This window comes from Monodon monoceros, unplaced genomic scaffold, assembly GCF_005190385.1.
Source record: "Monodon monoceros isolate NGI ecotype Baffin Bay Population unplaced genomic scaffold, NGI_Narwhal_1 Super_Scaffold_12, whole genome shotgun sequence".
NCBI classification, from domain to species: Eukaryota; Metazoa; Chordata; class Mammalia; order Artiodactyla; family Monodontidae; genus Monodon; species Monodon monoceros.
In genome coordinates this window covers 48,502,989-48,520,332 of record NW_021703768.1, presented here as the reverse complement: position 1 = coordinate 48,520,332, position 17,344 = coordinate 48,502,989, and positions in this window count along the sequence as shown.

The following is a 17,344-nucleotide window of genomic DNA, read 5'->3' as shown; positions in this document are numbered from 1 at the left end:
CAGACATAGAGAACAGACTTGTGGTTGCCAAGAGAGAAGGAAGAGGGAAGGATTGGGAGTTTCAGATTAGCAGATGCAAATTATTATATATAGGATGGATAAACAACAGTGTCCTACTGTGTAACATAGGGAACTATATTCAATATCCTGTGATAAACTGAAATGGAAAAGAACATGAAAAAGAATATATATGTATAACTGAATCACTTCTCTGTACAGCAGAAATTAACACAACATTGTAAGTCAACTATACTTCAATAAAATTAAAAAAATAATAATTTCTTGTCTTCGCTTCCTATCCGATCCCTTCTCTTGTGAGTGGAGGTTTAACCTCAGAATCCTAGCATCAGTGGAGCTTTGAGTTAACAGGGACTGGGATACAGACCCATAACTAGAATCCTGAGAGGTAGTTTGTTTTCTTTTTCAACCTTCTTGATGGCCAAAGGTGCTAAACATGTAGCTATGTAACAGCTGAAAAGGAAATCGAACACAAAGAAGAAAATGACACAGCCCTTAACCCACAATTTAAAAGGCAAACATTCAAAACACGTGGACTGAGGAAGTCTTTTTTTTTTTTTTTTAACCTTTTACTTCATAAAAGTTTCTAATGAAAGACCTCATGGAAAATTTTTTAAAGTTTTAACTTTTACTCTTTAGGTCGATGCTGATCAGAAAGTACTACCTTTCCTTACAACACACAATATTACCAGGGACGTTGATGGAGAACCACACAGCAATGAGTACACGTTCCTCTGGGTAAAAACTACTGCAGTCCATTAAAGGTCTGCAATTTTGTAAAATGGTTCCAATATCTGTTTCCCCTTTGTCTCTAGAACCCAAAATTTAGAGAATTCTTTCAAAATTTCTCAAGCTGCAAGCAGTGCATGGCGTCTCAAATGCAAAAAATGCTAAAAGAGTACTTTGATTTTCAGTGCTCGCTAACCAGTGAGTTCCTGGTTCGTTATTGTATCTTCAGGGTAGGAAGAAATGAAGCTTTTTTCCACTGGCAGGGAGGGGACCCAATCATAATTTTTAGTTCCTAATAAAGAAAAGTGCAGCCAATTTAAATGGCCCCAAATAAATTATTGTTGAAACTAGCATTTTAAAAAATTGGTATGTTTGGAAACTAAAGGATTGGTACTAATTTATGAATAGCAAGTCAGAGAGGAAGCTGAAATAGGCCTGACTTTCCGGGTTGGCCTTGAGGGGCACAGCATGGCCACTCCTGTCAGCCCCTCTGAGCAAGATGACAGAGATGCCCACGGGAGGTTTCTACGTTTTGAGGAATATACTTCCTAAAGTGCTGGATTCTTTTTATGTTCTGTTTTTTTCTCTTAAGAGGGGTAGGTGTACAGGGGCAAACTAGGAAACGGATGGGGAGAAAGGAAAGTGCATTTCCAAGTTACAGATAATTTGTGGTACAATATCCCAATGGATGTGAACTGAATTTCACTGGCAACTGCATCTACAGTCAGAGCAACTAAACAAGGTGACTTCAAGAGGAAAGTTCCAATTTCTGCAGTGCTAAGATTAGAGATCAATGGCAACTCCCTTGGAGGTCTGGGAGCTGCTCCCTCTGTTCTCATTCCTCCTCCACCCTCCCCACCCCTATTCCTTCCTACTCTTAGACTATCCAGTACTGTGATGTTAAGAAAACCACGTCTAAAGAACATATTCTCCCTAAGAAGGGCATTACATTGTTAGAGAGGAGCCAACAGGGTCTTTGGAGACAGGCCCAGGTATGAATCCTGGCTCTCCCCCACAGAGGCTGTGTGTTACAGTCAGGCTACTTAACCTCTCTGAGCTTTAGGGTGCTCATCTGTGAAATAAGGACAACAGAACCTACCGTGTGTATTTTTTTTTTTTTTTTTGCGGTACGCGGGCCTCTCACCGTTGCAGCCTCTCCCGTTGCGGAGCACAGGCTCCGGACCCGCAGGCTCAGCGGCCATGGCTCACGGGCCCAGCCGCTCCGCATCATGTGGGATCTTCCCGGACCGGGGCACGAACCCGTGTCCCCTGCATTGGCAGTGGACTCTCAACCACTGCGCCACCAGGGAAGCCCCAACCGTGTGTATTTTTGAGAGGACTGTGAAGAAGTACATAAATGAAAGCCTTTGGAGTCAAACTGCCCAGATTCTCATGTTTCCCTGACTACTTTCCAGCTGTGTGACCTCTTATAAGTAACTAACTTATATATGCCTTAAATATGAGTTTCCTCATTGTAAAAACAATAACACCCACCTTGTTCTCTCAAAGTTTCAATGAGATTGTTGGTACACCCTTTGCAAATATCTGGCACATAGTAAATGCTGGATAAATGCTAGCTGTTATTAAATAACATGTGTAGAGTGCCTAGGACTTAGCTGAGAAGGTATGTTCTATTAGCAGTTGCATCTACTAGTTTGAAAACTGTAACTGGTTATATTTTGATAAATCTTCAACTATTCAAGCTAAATGCACACGGTCATGTATCTATAATTTTTCAGAGTTTTACTGAAGTATAACGTGTAGAGTGCAGACATCTTAGGTATAAATTTAATTATATTTAACCCTGTTTTAGGTGATTTAAAAAGCGAGAAGCTTTCTCTGCTGAATCTGACAAGTAGAAGAAAAGAGATTAATTTGTCTGATTAAAAGACAGGTTTATTCTGAGAGAGAAAAAAATGCAGTATTCAATACACACAATTTTTTACCAGCAAATAGCGTACATTTTATTCATATAATTACCCACTGTCTTCACTCATATCCCAAAGATTTCTTGGATTCACTAGAACATTTGCAGTTGTTGCTAAGCAGAGGCAATATTTTCATAAAAGTGCCTGTGAGTTTGACCTCTGTAGCACCCCTGATTTAGAATCTTAAATTTTTTTCTTTAATTGATTACATCTTGCAGGAAGTGCAACAGATTCTCTTGAAAGAGCTTGACAGACAGATGTTTTGCATCGGAGTGAAGCGTAAACACCAACATCGCTTAGCTTTGAAAATTCTTTATTCTGAAATATTTGGCTGAATTCACCCATTACAAGCAAATGATAATTCCTCTTAGCAACTCCTCTACCTGGCAGTTGACATGTTTATTTTGACAATGATTGTAAAGCTCATTCTGATTTCCAAAACATTCAAATGTGAAAAAGCATGTGTCTTAGAACTGAGGAAGCAGTATTTTAATACTTTGCAACATACATTTCACCAAAAGCAATATGGGTTGTCTGTGTGTAAAAAAAAAATTTTTTTCAGGACACTGTGATTATGACTTTACTTGCCTTCATATTTTGGGAGCTAAGTTGTAATAGGAGCCAGAGATTCAAAGTGAGGAGTCTTGAGTGTTTTCTCTAATACAAATATCACTTCAAGACAACTTATGTTTCATATTAATAATCATCATCACTTTGGAGTATCTGCTCTGTGCTGGGCACCGTGCAATGTACATTACCTCTCCTCGTCTTTATTAAAAGTCCTATGCAATTGGGGCTTCCCTGGTGGTGCAGTGGTTAAGAATCCACCTGCCAATACAGGGAACATGGGTTCGAGCCCTGGTCTGGGAAGATCCCACATGCTGTGGAGCAGCTAAGCCCGTGCACCACAACTACTGAGCCTGCGCTCTAGAGCCCGCAAGCCACAACTACTGAGGCCGCGTGCCACAACTACTGAAACCTGCACGCCTGGAGCCCGTGCTCTGAACAAGAGAAGCCACCTCAGTGAGAAGCCTGCACACCACAACAAAGAGTAGCCCCCTGCTTGCTGCCAACTAGAGAAAGCCCGAGCACAGCAACGAAGACCCAATGCAGCCAAAAATAAATAAATTTTAAAAATTAAAACAAAAGTCCTATACAATTGGTATTATTATCAATTTTTACAGACAGAGAAACTGGGGTTCAGAGAGATCATTGTTTAGGCTAACTCACCTATGAGGAAGATCCTGACTTTGAACCCAAGCCTGTCAGACTCCAACGCCTAGACTCTTTCAAGTACACACAATAGCTTTCAAGGTTGTGCCATGTTAAATACGTTTAGTGTACTCAGAATACCAGAAATGACTCCAAAGATCTGTTGGGGTAGAAGGAGTGGAAAGAGAGATAAATGTTTATATCCATATGTGTGTGTATATATATGTATGTCACACACACACACACACACACACACACACACACACACATCAGTTTGTTAGGGAATTTCCTTTCGCTGAAGCTGTGTAAGGAGAAAAACCTCACTGGTGTAAACTATTGGAGAGAAGGTCAGACTAAATTAGTGGAAAGTATGAATTTTAAATTCATTTTAAATAAAATAGATTTTCCAAATGCCTTATGGATTTCAAAATGGATTCCCACTCATTCTCTTATTTCATGCTCATAACAACCCCTCAAACTAGGCAGAGTTGGTATTATCAACTTAATTTTACAGGTAAGAAAAGTAAGGGATGAAAAAACTAAATGTCTTGCCTATGGTCATAGAGCTATTTAGTGATAAACTCACACCTCCCTACTGCAGGGTGACCTAATAAATTCCTTCTGAATTATCAGATAATTACCGGATAAGAATGATATGTATTCTTATATTAATTATTCATATATAAGAGATTGCCTGAAGTGCTCCAAGATTTATTTCAAACATTCCCTTTGTAATCTCATTTACATCATTCTTCTGCACTACTTAGCAAGACAGGGTTTGCTAAATGCAGGAAAATTTCTGCCCAGATCCCAATCGAGTTATTATAAATTCCAAATTAATAGGGTCTAAATAAATAAGAGCTTATTATGGGGCTAAAAGCTGATAATGTTATTTGTTTCTGATATCTTTTTTCATTTGCTTCAGCCCCAATTTGTGCATTTTATCTACTGCATTTTTTTTTTTGGTTTCCTCATTAGAGAAACAGGGCAAGAGAGGCATACAAGGCAAGAATTACTTGTATATGAATAAAATTAATAACCTGAAGTTATGGAAGGGGGTAGAGAGGTATCTTTTTGGTATTTCATCATAATGTTTAGTAACAGCAATTTGCAGTAATGAAATATCCAATCTTTACTTCTCCTGGGTATGTGTTGTGTTTATCACTTTATGCTTTACTTACAATTTTTTTTTATTACTCCATTTGTTAAATTATTTAAACTTACAAGGCAACCTCTAACTTATTCATGGTAAGGCAGCCTTCTGAAATGGGAATCATGCAAATAATTATTTAATTTTTTATCCGTATTTTTAAGGGGGTCAAGATATTTTTGTCATTTACCCTGGGATTTATAGGGACTAAAATGCTCGTGATAATTCACCACCAGGGACAGGTAACCCAGCTTGAACTCTAAGTACCGTGAGGACTTATCTCCTTAAAATAAACTTTATATAAAAGTCATCTGGATGGAAATGTGCTTTTCCTCATGCTGGGTTTCCTTATGCTTTTAAAAGAGTCCTAAGGGATTAAGATGAGTGAGAGACAGGCCAATAGCATGAAAGGCCCAATGCTCTTAGAGATATTTCTTCTATGATTAAAAAATAATGATTTTTTTTTTGTTTGCCAGGTGTGAAGAATAAACACTCCTGGATTCCCTCTGTTCTGTGGTTTTCCCTCTAATCTACAAACACACCACAAAGGCTTCTCTGTTTCTTCCCTCAATCACATTTCTCATTCAGACGTCCTTCCTGTTTGGGGTTCTATTTCTTACTTCCATTTGGTTCTTTCCTTTCCTGTATGGGCTTCTAAGTTTGTTTATTTTCAGGTTTCTCACATTTTTCTATTTTTGAATTGTTTCTTTCTGCAGGACAATCTCCGTGTCTTGCTCCTTTTTCGTTTTGCTCCCTGTCTGTTCTGTACCTGGCATTATTCATCATCTTCGTTTCTATTTATTTCTTTCCTCCTAGCTCTTATTTCTTTATCTCTGGCCCCTTATTTCCTCTCCTTGATTCTCCTGTTCCCATCTCGATGCCCTTTGACCAAACATCCTCTCGCTACCCCCTGCTTAAGGCAGTTGAAGAAACATTCCCAACTAGAATGGAATAGAAAGAATAGAGTAGAAAGAGAATAGAAAGGTGGCTGACTGAACCTAGGAAGGGCGTGTCTAGTCGTGTTAATGACTTCCCCATCCTCTGTTGGTCCCCGGCCGGTCTCCACCACTGTCTGCCTGTGTCCCAGCTGGGATGAGGCAGCATAACGGGAAGGAAGCCGGAGAAAAGGTGAGGGCTTGGGGCCATGGAGACTGCGAAGCCGTTCTTTAAATACCAGACCGCCTGGTCAGCATTCATTGCAGAAACTCTACAAAACAGGATTATATTCAAAGCACAGAACCACTCAGATCAGCTTCCCAGCAAGCCAGAATCTACGCTTCTGCATCTAAAACTGAAGTAAGTATAACCAGAATGTTTTCACTTGACCCCGAATTACTTTAAAACTACCTGTGGGAGGGTGCTAATGCCCACTTCCAAAATAAACATCTTATTTCTCATGACTTGGCTCTGACCCAGCTCCACCCTTGGCATTTTTTATTTTAAAAATATTTCCAGATATGTTTATAAATAAATCACGCCTCTTAACACTGCCTTACTGCCACCCAATTGTACAGCGGAGGAAAAATCCATGACAGTTAACACTGTGGAAAGTTTGCTTCTCTCTCATCCCTCAGGAAAAAAAAAAAAAGGAGAAGCATAATGAGTATTTAAAAGCCAAATGAACAAGAAACTCTCAGAAAAACACTTTTACCAGCCCAGCAGCAGTAAGACAACCAACTGCACAAACAACGTGACCTTTCTTCCTTCCCCTCCTGCCACCTGGGGTGACGACCAAAGGGCATTGTGTGCAGTCTGGGACGGCAGGGACCTCGGGAGCCCTGCTGAGGACGGATGGTGACAGAGCTGACTCCATTTCTCCTTGTTCAGGCAGGTGTCAGTTTGTTGATTTTGAAACTGAGTCCCAGGGAAAACACCTTGCTCTTCAAATTCTTCAAAACAACAACAAACCTGCACTTTTCACATGTTTTCTATTTGGACAAAAGAAGTCTCTCTTTCTTAGGCTCAGGTACATTGCGGAAAATACCCTAAGTTTATGATATTGTTTGCTAGGATCCCCTCTGAGGTCAGTCCTGGCATGCCTCCTGCCTTGGCTACTCTTGAGACAAAAGAGAGAAGAGCTGGGTCTTAGGACAAATGAAAACAAAGTCTCAGGGCTGAGGCCTTTGTCTAACTTGGCACTGATTGAGGTTGGGTCTGAGCAGAGGGGGCGTCCCCAGGCAGCCAGGAGTCCTTCCTGTAAGACAGCTTCAGGTGCGGGGCCGGGGTGGGGGTGGGGGGATGGGGGGCGTGGGTGGTGGTGGGGTGAGGGGTGGTTCTGTCCACTCAGGTCTGCTATCCTGTGGGGATGTCTTGAATCAGGGGCCTCTCTTTAATAACATCTAAGGATTTTTTTTTTCCTCGTTTCAAAAAGATCACAAAAAGGATGTGCCGAGAACTGAATCAAATAATAGAATCACAAGCACACACACCCCCAAAGTTAGAAATAAATTACATTCGGACAAATATACATATAAAAATCACGCACAAGCGTTCCAATTTTAATGCTCATTTCCCTCCTCTAAGGAAGTTCTAAAATAAAATAAAAAGAAACAAGTAACAAAAATAAAACAAGAACACAAAAAAATCCTTGGCCGGGTAGAGTCCAGTTCCTGATATTCTTGAGATTTGCAGGTTCTGTTTTGTTTGTGGCCCCTCGTGCCCCCGATTCCAGTCTCTGTGGTTGGCATTAGAAGCATCACTGCCTGGTCTCAAGGCTTTCATCCCCTTTGGGGAGCCCTGTCACCATCTTGTCTCCATTTGCTAAAAGGGTGGGCTTTAAGCAGCTGTGTGCACAGTGTTAGCAGCTGCACAGAGGCAAGCAGTGGCCAGAGTTGGAACGGTGTGTTCCCTGCCAGCTTGGCCTGCACGCTGGACGGCTTCTCCCTGCCCCACCACAGAGGGAGGGGTTTCCTTGCTCTGCATCCCACAGGAAGAGAACTACCTCCAGGCCAAGTGTTCCCAGAAAAACCCACCACCATAATAGAGAAGCCGTGAATTCCTCTTACTCATTTTGTCACACAAACATCCCATACTTGAATACTCTGAGGTTTCACTCTTACTCCATTTTCTGACCATTGTTAAGGACATGTGACTAATGCTAGATGTATTAGTTTCTTAGGGCAGCCATAACACAGTATCAAAAACTGGGTGGGTATCTATTTAATAAGTAGAAACTTTTTGTCTCACAGTTCTGGAGGCCAGAAGCCCAAAGTGAACAGTGAGCAGTTGCATGCTCCCTCTGAAGGTGCTAGGGAAGGATCTGTTTCATGCCTCTCCAAGCTTCTCGGTAGCCTCAGGTGTTCCTTGGCTTATAGATGAGCACTCCAGTCTCCTGTCCTCTCACAGTGTTCTCCATGCGTCTGCATCTTCTTCCCTCTGTGTGTGTCTGTTTCTGTATCCAAATTTCCCCATTTTATAAGGACACCAGTCATATTGGATTAGGGCCCGCCCTAATGGCCTCTACAAAGAACCTATCGGCAAGTTAGGTCACTTTCTGAGATTTGGGGGTTAGGACTTCAGCATATTTATTTTGGGGGACACAGTTTGGCCAATATCAGTAGGTTACCTTGTTGTTTAAATGTTTTCCAAACTTACAAGAAAGACTACTCTCTCTTATTTTGTGGGTCAGCCTATGGAATGTTCTGTAACTACAGTAATAACTAGATTCAAACAAATGACAAAGAGCTGCTGGGTAGGTTCAATAGCGGCCCTGGCTTTAGAAACTTCTGCTTGGCCACTTCCCCTTGTGTGGGCCTGCTCCCTCTCCTCTTCCAGTTTCCATGAATGAAGTGGGAATCTGATTTGTACTTTCAGCTGAGGTTTCTCTTTTCTAAGCTGTTGTCCAACACTGCGACACATCAGAGCTGCTTCTCCTCATTGTAACAGCAGCTCTCACCAGTAACAAAAAACGTATCCTCATTAGTAATGGAGGGGTGGGAGGTGCTGGAAGATGTGTCAACACAGGTATCATTGGTTGCCCCATAGCGATTCACACCCATTTGTACAGTTGTGATATAAGGCTGAAAGTGACATTTATTAAGTGTTTTGAAATTCTGAGATGAAAAGTAATTGAAAAAATCAATTGTTAGGATTGGATTGTGAAAGCATTTTCTTAAAAAACAGAGCATATTTGGGTTAATGAACATCTTGGGTTCTCCTAATTTTCTAGGCAATAATCATAACAAACCCATGATACAAGTCTTAGCCTCCAGGGCTTACACATCAATGTGGTTAATCACCTTTTTTTTTTTTTTTGCGGTACGCGGGCCTCTCACTGTTGTGGCCTCTCCCGTTGTGGAGCACAGGCTCCGGCCATGGCTCACGGGCCCAGCCGCTCTGCGGCATGTGGGATCTTCCCGGACCGGGGCACGAACCCGTGTCCCCTGCATCGGCAGGTGGACTCTCAACCACTGCGCCACCAGGGAAGCCCTAATCACCTTTTGTTTCCACAGCACTCCTGCCCCACCAGATTCTCATATCAACCTCCCAATGTAGGGCAACAGAGAAGATGAGTGGGTGAAAAAAACAATGGGGTTCAAATTGCGGGGGAATGCCCCCAGGTGGTCTCTGGGGGCACCTGAGCTGGCTTCTAGCTCCTCGCACAAACTCGTGGTTCACTAAACATGCTGATTTTATTTACAGGTTGGGCTAGTTTTCAGCATCTTGTTTGAATGTTGTTTTTGATTTTTATTTTCCAGTTTTTCTAGTTGGGTAAGGCTTGGGAAGATAAGTTGGATCAGAGGAGAGATTTCTAGCCTACTACAAAGGCTTCCCTAGCAGGTGGGATTTAAAAGGGAAATAGGTGAGAGTAAGCTTAGAACATCCAGGTGAGAGACATAGCCAAACCCTCGTTTTTACACAGAGCAGACAGGAGCCCTTCATGCAAGAGGGAGGGGGACGAATGGATATCCTTTCTTTTTTTACTTTTTCCCCCCTGGTTGGAAAAAGTTATATTTTTCCTTTATCAGCACTACACAAAATTAAGCAGTACAGAGAAAGTGAAGGTTTCTGCAATCTCACCACTTCTCCACTCTGCTAGGAGCCACAATGATGACAGTTCAGGTTATTTCCTTCCAGACTTTCTAACACAAATACTGTATAGGTCTACATCTATAAGTAAAATCATTAACAGAGTCATCCCATTCTGATCATTCTGTACCTGCTCTTTTTCCTCTTATATTGCCCATATTTTTCCATGTCAAACCATGAAGATACAACCTATTCTTTTTTAAAAAAAATCATATTTCATGTTTTAAAATAAAGCAATTCTTGCACTGATTCAAACCATACAGAAAGCTATAAAGTGAAAGTAAAAGTCTTCCATCCTTTACGCCTAGTCCTTTTCTTCAAAGGTAGTCATTATAACTGCTATCACAGTTTCCCATATATCCTTCCAGAAACTATAATTACTACTATTTCCATATATGTACATACAGAAAACTTTTATTTTGTCTGCAGCTTGCTTTCTTTATGTAATATATCTTGAGATTCTAAAGAATCTTGAGGTATATATAGATATACCTCATTCTTTTTAACAGACGTGTAGTATTCCATTGTATGACTGTACTATTATTTAATTAATCAGTTCTCTATTAATGGACATTAAAAAATTTTTTTTACTGGAGTATAGATGATTTACAATGTTGTGTTTCAAGTGTACAGCAAAGTAAATCAGTTATACATATACATATATCCACTCTTTTTTTAGATTCTTTTCCCATATAGGCCATTACACAGTATTGAGTAGAGTTCCCTGTGCTATACAGTAGGTTCTTATTAGTTATCTATTTTATATATAGTTGTGTGTATATGTCAATCCCAATCTCCCAATTTATCCCTCCCCCACCTTACCCCCTGGTAACCATAAGTTTGTTTTCTACATCTGTGTTAATGGACATTTAAGTTGTTTTAAAATTTTGTACTAAAAAAGAGCGCTAGGGGCTTCCCTGGTGGCGCAGTGGTTGAGAGTCTGCCTGCTGATGCAGGGGACACAGGTTCGTGCCCCGGTCCGGGAAGATCCCACATGCCACGGAGCGGCTGGGCCCGTGAGCCATGGCCGCTGAGCCTGCGTGTCCGGAGCCTGTGCTCCGCAATGGGAGAGGCCACAACAGTGAGAGGCCCGCGTACCGCAAAATAAATAAATAGAGTGCTAGAATAAACATCCTCACATCTCTCATCCAGAATAAAACATTAGTCCTCATTTCTCTACACTGTCATCAGCCCTGAGCATTAGCATTTTATTTATTTATTTGGCGTACTTTATTTATTGATTTATATTTTTACAAAAACTGTTGCTAAGTTGATTAGTGATATCTTGCTTTAACTTTTATGTCTTTGATTATTATGGAACCTAACCCTATTTTATATGCTTCATTGCCCTGAATTGCCTGTTCCTGACTTTTGCCTGGGTGTTTATCAGAATATTTCTCTTTTTCTTATTGATTTACAACAGGAGGATTGTCATATGAAAACATGCCTATAGAACTCCAGTGATGGAGCTAAGATTTTAAAAGGCAATTATGCTTTACATATTCATAATTCTCTAATAAACTCAGCAGAGACCAAGTTGATGCTTACATCTGTTAAAGTAAATTTTTTTTCTAATAGAGTGTAAACTGTGTAAAAAATAAATAAGTAATAAATAAATAAGTAAAAAAAAGACACAGGAAGACAGAACAGCTTGTTTTCCAGTATCTCTTGCCATCTGAGGAGCACTTTTAGGGAGATAGTGAACATGCTAAGGAAATCATCCTTTATCTATTTATTTATTTTTTATAATCAAATGAATACATTTATTTATTTTTTAACATCTTTATTGGAGTATAAATGCTTTACAATGGTGTGTTAGTTTCTGCTTTATAACAAAGTGAATCAGCTCTACATGTTCATATATCCCCATATCTCCTCCCTCTTGTGTCTCCCTCCCACCCTCCCTATCCCACCCCTCTAGGTGGTCACAAAGCACCGAGCTGATCTCCCTGTGCTATGTGCTGCTTCCCACTAGCTATCTGTTTTACATTTGGTAGTGTATATATGTCCATGCCACTCTCTCACTTTGTCCCAGCTTACCCTTCCCTCTCCTCGTGTCCTCAAGTCCATTCTCTACATCTACATCTTTATTCCTGTCCTGCCTCTAGGTTCTTCAGAACCTTTTTTTTTTTTTTTTAGATTCCATATATATATGTGTTAGCATACGGTATTTGTTTTTCTCTTTCTGACTTACTTCACTCTGTATGACAGACTCTAGGTTCATCCACCTCATTACAAATAACTCAATTTCATTTCTTTTTATGGCTGAGTAATATTCCATATATGTGCCACATCATCTTTATCCACTCATCTGTCAATGGACACTTAGGTTGCTTCCATGTCCTGGCTATTGTAAACAGTGCTGCAATGGAACATTGTGGTACACGACTCTTTTTGAATTATGGCTTTCTCAGGGTATATGCCCAGTAGTGGGATTGCTGGGTCATATGGTAGTTCTATTTGTAGTTTTTTAAGGAAGCTCCATACTGTTCTCCATAGTGGCTGTATCAATTTACATTCCCACCAACAGTGCAAGAGGGTTCCCCTTTCTCCACATCCTCTCCAGCATTTATTGTTTGTAGATTTTTTCGTGATGGCCATTTTGACTGGTGTGAGGTGACACCTCATTGTAGTTTTGATTTGCATTTCTCTAATGATTAGTGATGTTGAGCATCCTTTCATGTGTTTGTTGGCAATCTGTATATCTTCTTCGGAGAAATGTCTGTTTAGGTCTTCTGCCCATTTTTGGATTGGGTTGTTTGTTTGATTTTGAGCTGCATGAACTGCTTGTAAATTTTGGAGATTAATCCTTTGTCAGTTGCTTCATTTCTTATCTATTTAACACTCATTCCTCACAAGCAACTCTTTGCTATTCTGTCTTAAGGTACACATAAATAAAAGTAATAAAACAATCTAAGCCGTAGACTTGCACTCATTCTGACTGATTCCCCCCCTCAGTCCAAATTACTGAAGTTTTCTTAATAATACTTAAAAACAAGCCCATTTACAAAGTCAGTGACATCATAACGATCAGTACTGCACTCATTTTCACTCCCTCACACATTTTCCTACTGGATGAGTGGCTTCCTTGTTTAAGTATGGAATTCACTGATCATAAAGTGGATTTCATCAGATACAAAATATGAAAAAATGAACTCATGGGAAATGACCCTTGAAATGCTCACCACCCTCAAGGCTTGAAAGGATTTTCTATTTCATCAACTTTAGATGAGCCATAGTAATAAAACATAAAATATTATACAAGGATTAGAAAATTAAGAGTCACATACCTCATATTTCCTCCCCAGTCTCATTTTCTTAGCCTAACTCCCTCTCAGCATTTACAGCCGGTCCACTTGGCCTTCCCCCAGGAATTGCACCCCTTGGTTAAGGGTTTCTTCTCTGTGCTTCCAGAACACTCTGCATGGCTCTCTCCTATCACTCACTGTACAATTTTGAAATGACAGGGGATGTGGCTCCTCCCAAATTTGATTGCCAGCTCTGCAGGTCAAGGACCGCATAGTGGTCATCTTTGTGCACCTGCCAGCTCTCACAGTCCCTGGCACTTGGTGGGTTCTAAGTAATTACTTGTTTTGCTGTGTTATTGTTAATGTGTTGAACGATATGGAGAACAGTTTGCTCCCTATTTCACAACTGATTGCCTACCTAACATCCATCACTGCCCCTTCCCCCTTTATCGTTGCTGGAGAAACCCTGATTTTGTTTGAAGTTTCACTCTCCACAAAGCTACGTGCTTAGGAAATGACTCCTCTTTTCTGGTTCGAGGGAGAGCATTCATGGTGACTGGTCCGGTCAATCTTTGCAGTCCCACTCCCCTGGCCTGTGGCCCAATTCCAGCCAATGAGGTCTGAGAGTAAGTCATCTGGGGAGCTTCGGGAAAAGGCTTTTCTTATAGTATAGAGAGACTCATGGGAGGAGCCCGCCTCTTTCTACTGGTCATTGGTGTATTGCATGGGATATCTGGAACTGCTGCAGACATCTTATAACACAAGGGGGACATCCCCAACCTGCTAAAGACTGCAGAGGCATCCTCCATGTTGTGGTTGGGCTGGTGTCACCTGCCTGCAGACTTTCACTGAGACATAATTAACCCCTGAAGGCAACCTAACAGTACATCACCACACTGAATAAAAACAGGGAGAAACCAAAGGGGCATTAGGAGTCCTGTACTGGGGGAAATAGAGTCAAAATGGAAAGTTAAAAGGAATCAGGTTTTATCTTATGGTAGAGAAGCCCATGGATAAACCCAGCTGTTTTCAAGTTCATGGAGGGTTTTATGGATGGGATATCAAACAGTTATTCCCCATAACTTCTGAAGCCCTAACTGAAAGAAGAAACTGAATTAAAGCAGGAAACATTCTGGATGGGTTTAAGGGAGAATTTGCCTGAGGAGTGATAAAACCCTGACAAAGTCCACTGAAGATGAGAGTCTGTGCCTTTAGAAAAAGACAAGAGTGGAAAACACGAGTCTTTGAGCAGTTTATTATTCACCTACCTAAGGCAATGGGGATAACCAAATGACTACTCTGAAGTTTGTGATTTTATGTTAATCTAGAGAAGAGAAGCTACTCGAATTTAAGCAGGTGAGGAATCAGCTACGTATCTCCAAAAGTATCCATTAGGGTATAAGTTTGCTTCGACAAAGCTGGAAATACCTGTTTCAGCACTATCAGGCCCAAATGTCAGCGTGACATCCAGTTTATAAGTTACGTAGAACACACATTACTTATCAGACCTTTGTGATTAGTCACATGCCCTGAACGAGGACATTGCATGAGAAATGTAGCCTTGGGGAAGGTGGCTGATTGTATTTCCGGGGTGTTTATTAGTAAGGCTGACCCTAATCTGAATCCACTTCTCCATGGAAGAACGTAAAAATGAGTATTGGATTTGGTCAGTTCCCATGACCATGCCAACACGCTGAAGAACACACAGTATGCAAGTCACCAGGCTCGGCTCAGGGCCACCCATTCCTGAGTCCAAGGCTTAGGTTAACGGAACTACTCAAACAAACGATATTGCAAATTGATTTACTGACTGTGAAATTACAGCATGGATCGCAATTAACCTGGGACAATAACGACTTCTCCCCTTACAACCAATTTTACATAAAACTATTATCTCTCAGATTAACCCCAGAAGCTAATCGGTTTTGAAAGGTTTTTTCTTGTTGATTTGGGTATGTGCATGTCACCACCTCGTTTTACTGGGATTGCTGGTGGGGCGTTTCTTTTCCTCCTAAATTTGGTTGGACAAATCTTAAAATGCAGATTCTCCGTATTGAAACTCACTCTTTCACAAATCAACAACTGCTCTTTCTGTCATACAGGCCTGGTTCTGCTGAGACTTTTATGGCAACAGCATGAGCTGACAGACACCGAGGGGAATGAGGGTCCCCTCCCAGCCCCGCTTCTCCTCTTCCCTTGCATGACTCTCGGACTCCTCTCCTCTCTTCTCCTTTCATCTCACTTTTGAGAATCCCTTCATGCCCTGACTAATTCTCCGCTGCGCTGGGCACACGCTCCCTGACAGCCGGGGAGCCCTGGAAACAGCCTCTGGGTTTTGAAAGAAATTCCGGACTTCAGATAAGGCACCCGACAGCCCGCCAGGGTGCTGAGAGGAGCTGTGCAGGAAGTGCTGTCCTGTCCCCTTCCCTTTACACCTTTCCTCCCACCATCCGCCCTGCCATTGGCAGTGGATGGAGGGAAGCCTGCAAGTTTAGCTGGTGCCAATTAGATTGTGTTGTTTTGAGTCCTCAGTCTTTCCCTTCCACTCACGGGGTCAAACAACCCCTTACACAGGATGCTGACACAGCCTTATGTCTTGGCTTTGAAGTCACCCAGACCTGGGTACAAACCCTACTCTGCCAACGAATACCAGTGTGTCTTCCAACAATGTATTTAATCTCTAAGAACTCGGTTTCCTATAAAACGAGGGATAATAATACCTACTTCTAATGTTGTCAGGATTAAGTAAGGGCCATTTAAAAAGCACTTATTATTCAGTGTCATTATAGGGAAGCAAAACCTCTTTTTATACAGCAGTAAGAGACTTCTAAATACCTGTGCTCAAAATATAGGTAGTATTTGCTGCTTGTACTCCAGTCATTTCCTTTCAAAGGAAACCCCAGTCTTGGGCCTACGACCGCAGCAAGTCAGCTGCAGAGCCAAAGGACCAAATCGTGGGGGACAGAGGACTATCTTCCTGAGACCGGTGGAGGCTGCAGCAACCCTGCATGTAGCACATGCCTTGCTGGGACACGGGGAAGGTTAATGAGATAACATCTAGGTGGAAAGTGCTGAGCGTGCTAAATATTACCATGTTGCAATTACCCTGCTACTGGGGCAGGCGTGCCTTTGTCCGGATTATTCAAGAGCAGGGGGCCCTGAGAGAGAAGGTGGCAGGTGAGATGCAATTTAGGCAAGTCAAACACACCCTATCCCAGACACGCTTTCAGTGATGTTGGGAGCCACAAACAGGGAAAGGACTTCAGCCTCCGCAGTGCTGCAGTTTCAACGGTTTAACTTTCTGGGTTTAGAATTATTTCCTGCCACGTTTCTGCAGAGCTTCCTAGAGACGACTGACAACACAGCCACGGTGGACCTGCTGTTGCCCTGTGACCTGGGGCAACACCTCTCTGAGCCTCAGTTTCCCTGCCTGGAAAATGGAGAAAATAATCCCCATCTATTTCACACGGTCTAAGACTACAAAGCCAAAGTGCTTTGAAAATTATAAAGGGATGCATAGTGATGTGAATTATTAGATGTCACTTTCTATTCTCTCATTTCTTATCTGACCATAACCAATCTTAAGAAGTAAAGTTCTCTGACTCTACTTGCTGTTACCAACCGTCATACATCACAAAGTCTAGCTGAATTTCCATAAGGCTGAATTATGCATTAGGAGCACTGAGAAAAGATGGTACTATTGATTCTATTTTTAAGGACCAGCTTATCCATGATGTAGTGCTTCTAGTTTGTGGATCCACTAAGCCATGCTATTATATAGAAATAGTATTAGTTTTTATTATGTAGCACCTGGAATTTTTAAAAACACTTCCACGTATATCACCCCATAGTGTCGTTTAGTGTTTGTTTGTAGGTCTCTGTCTCTCCCAGATAAATCTTTTGGGATATCTGCTTTTCTCCTTTCTGTTTTTCAGCACTTTGCCTCTGAAAGAGGCAGAAGCCTGGGGCTTCAAGGATTCAGGGCATGACCCCGGGAGTCTTACTGGACGACGTGGCCTCGGTGGAATCAG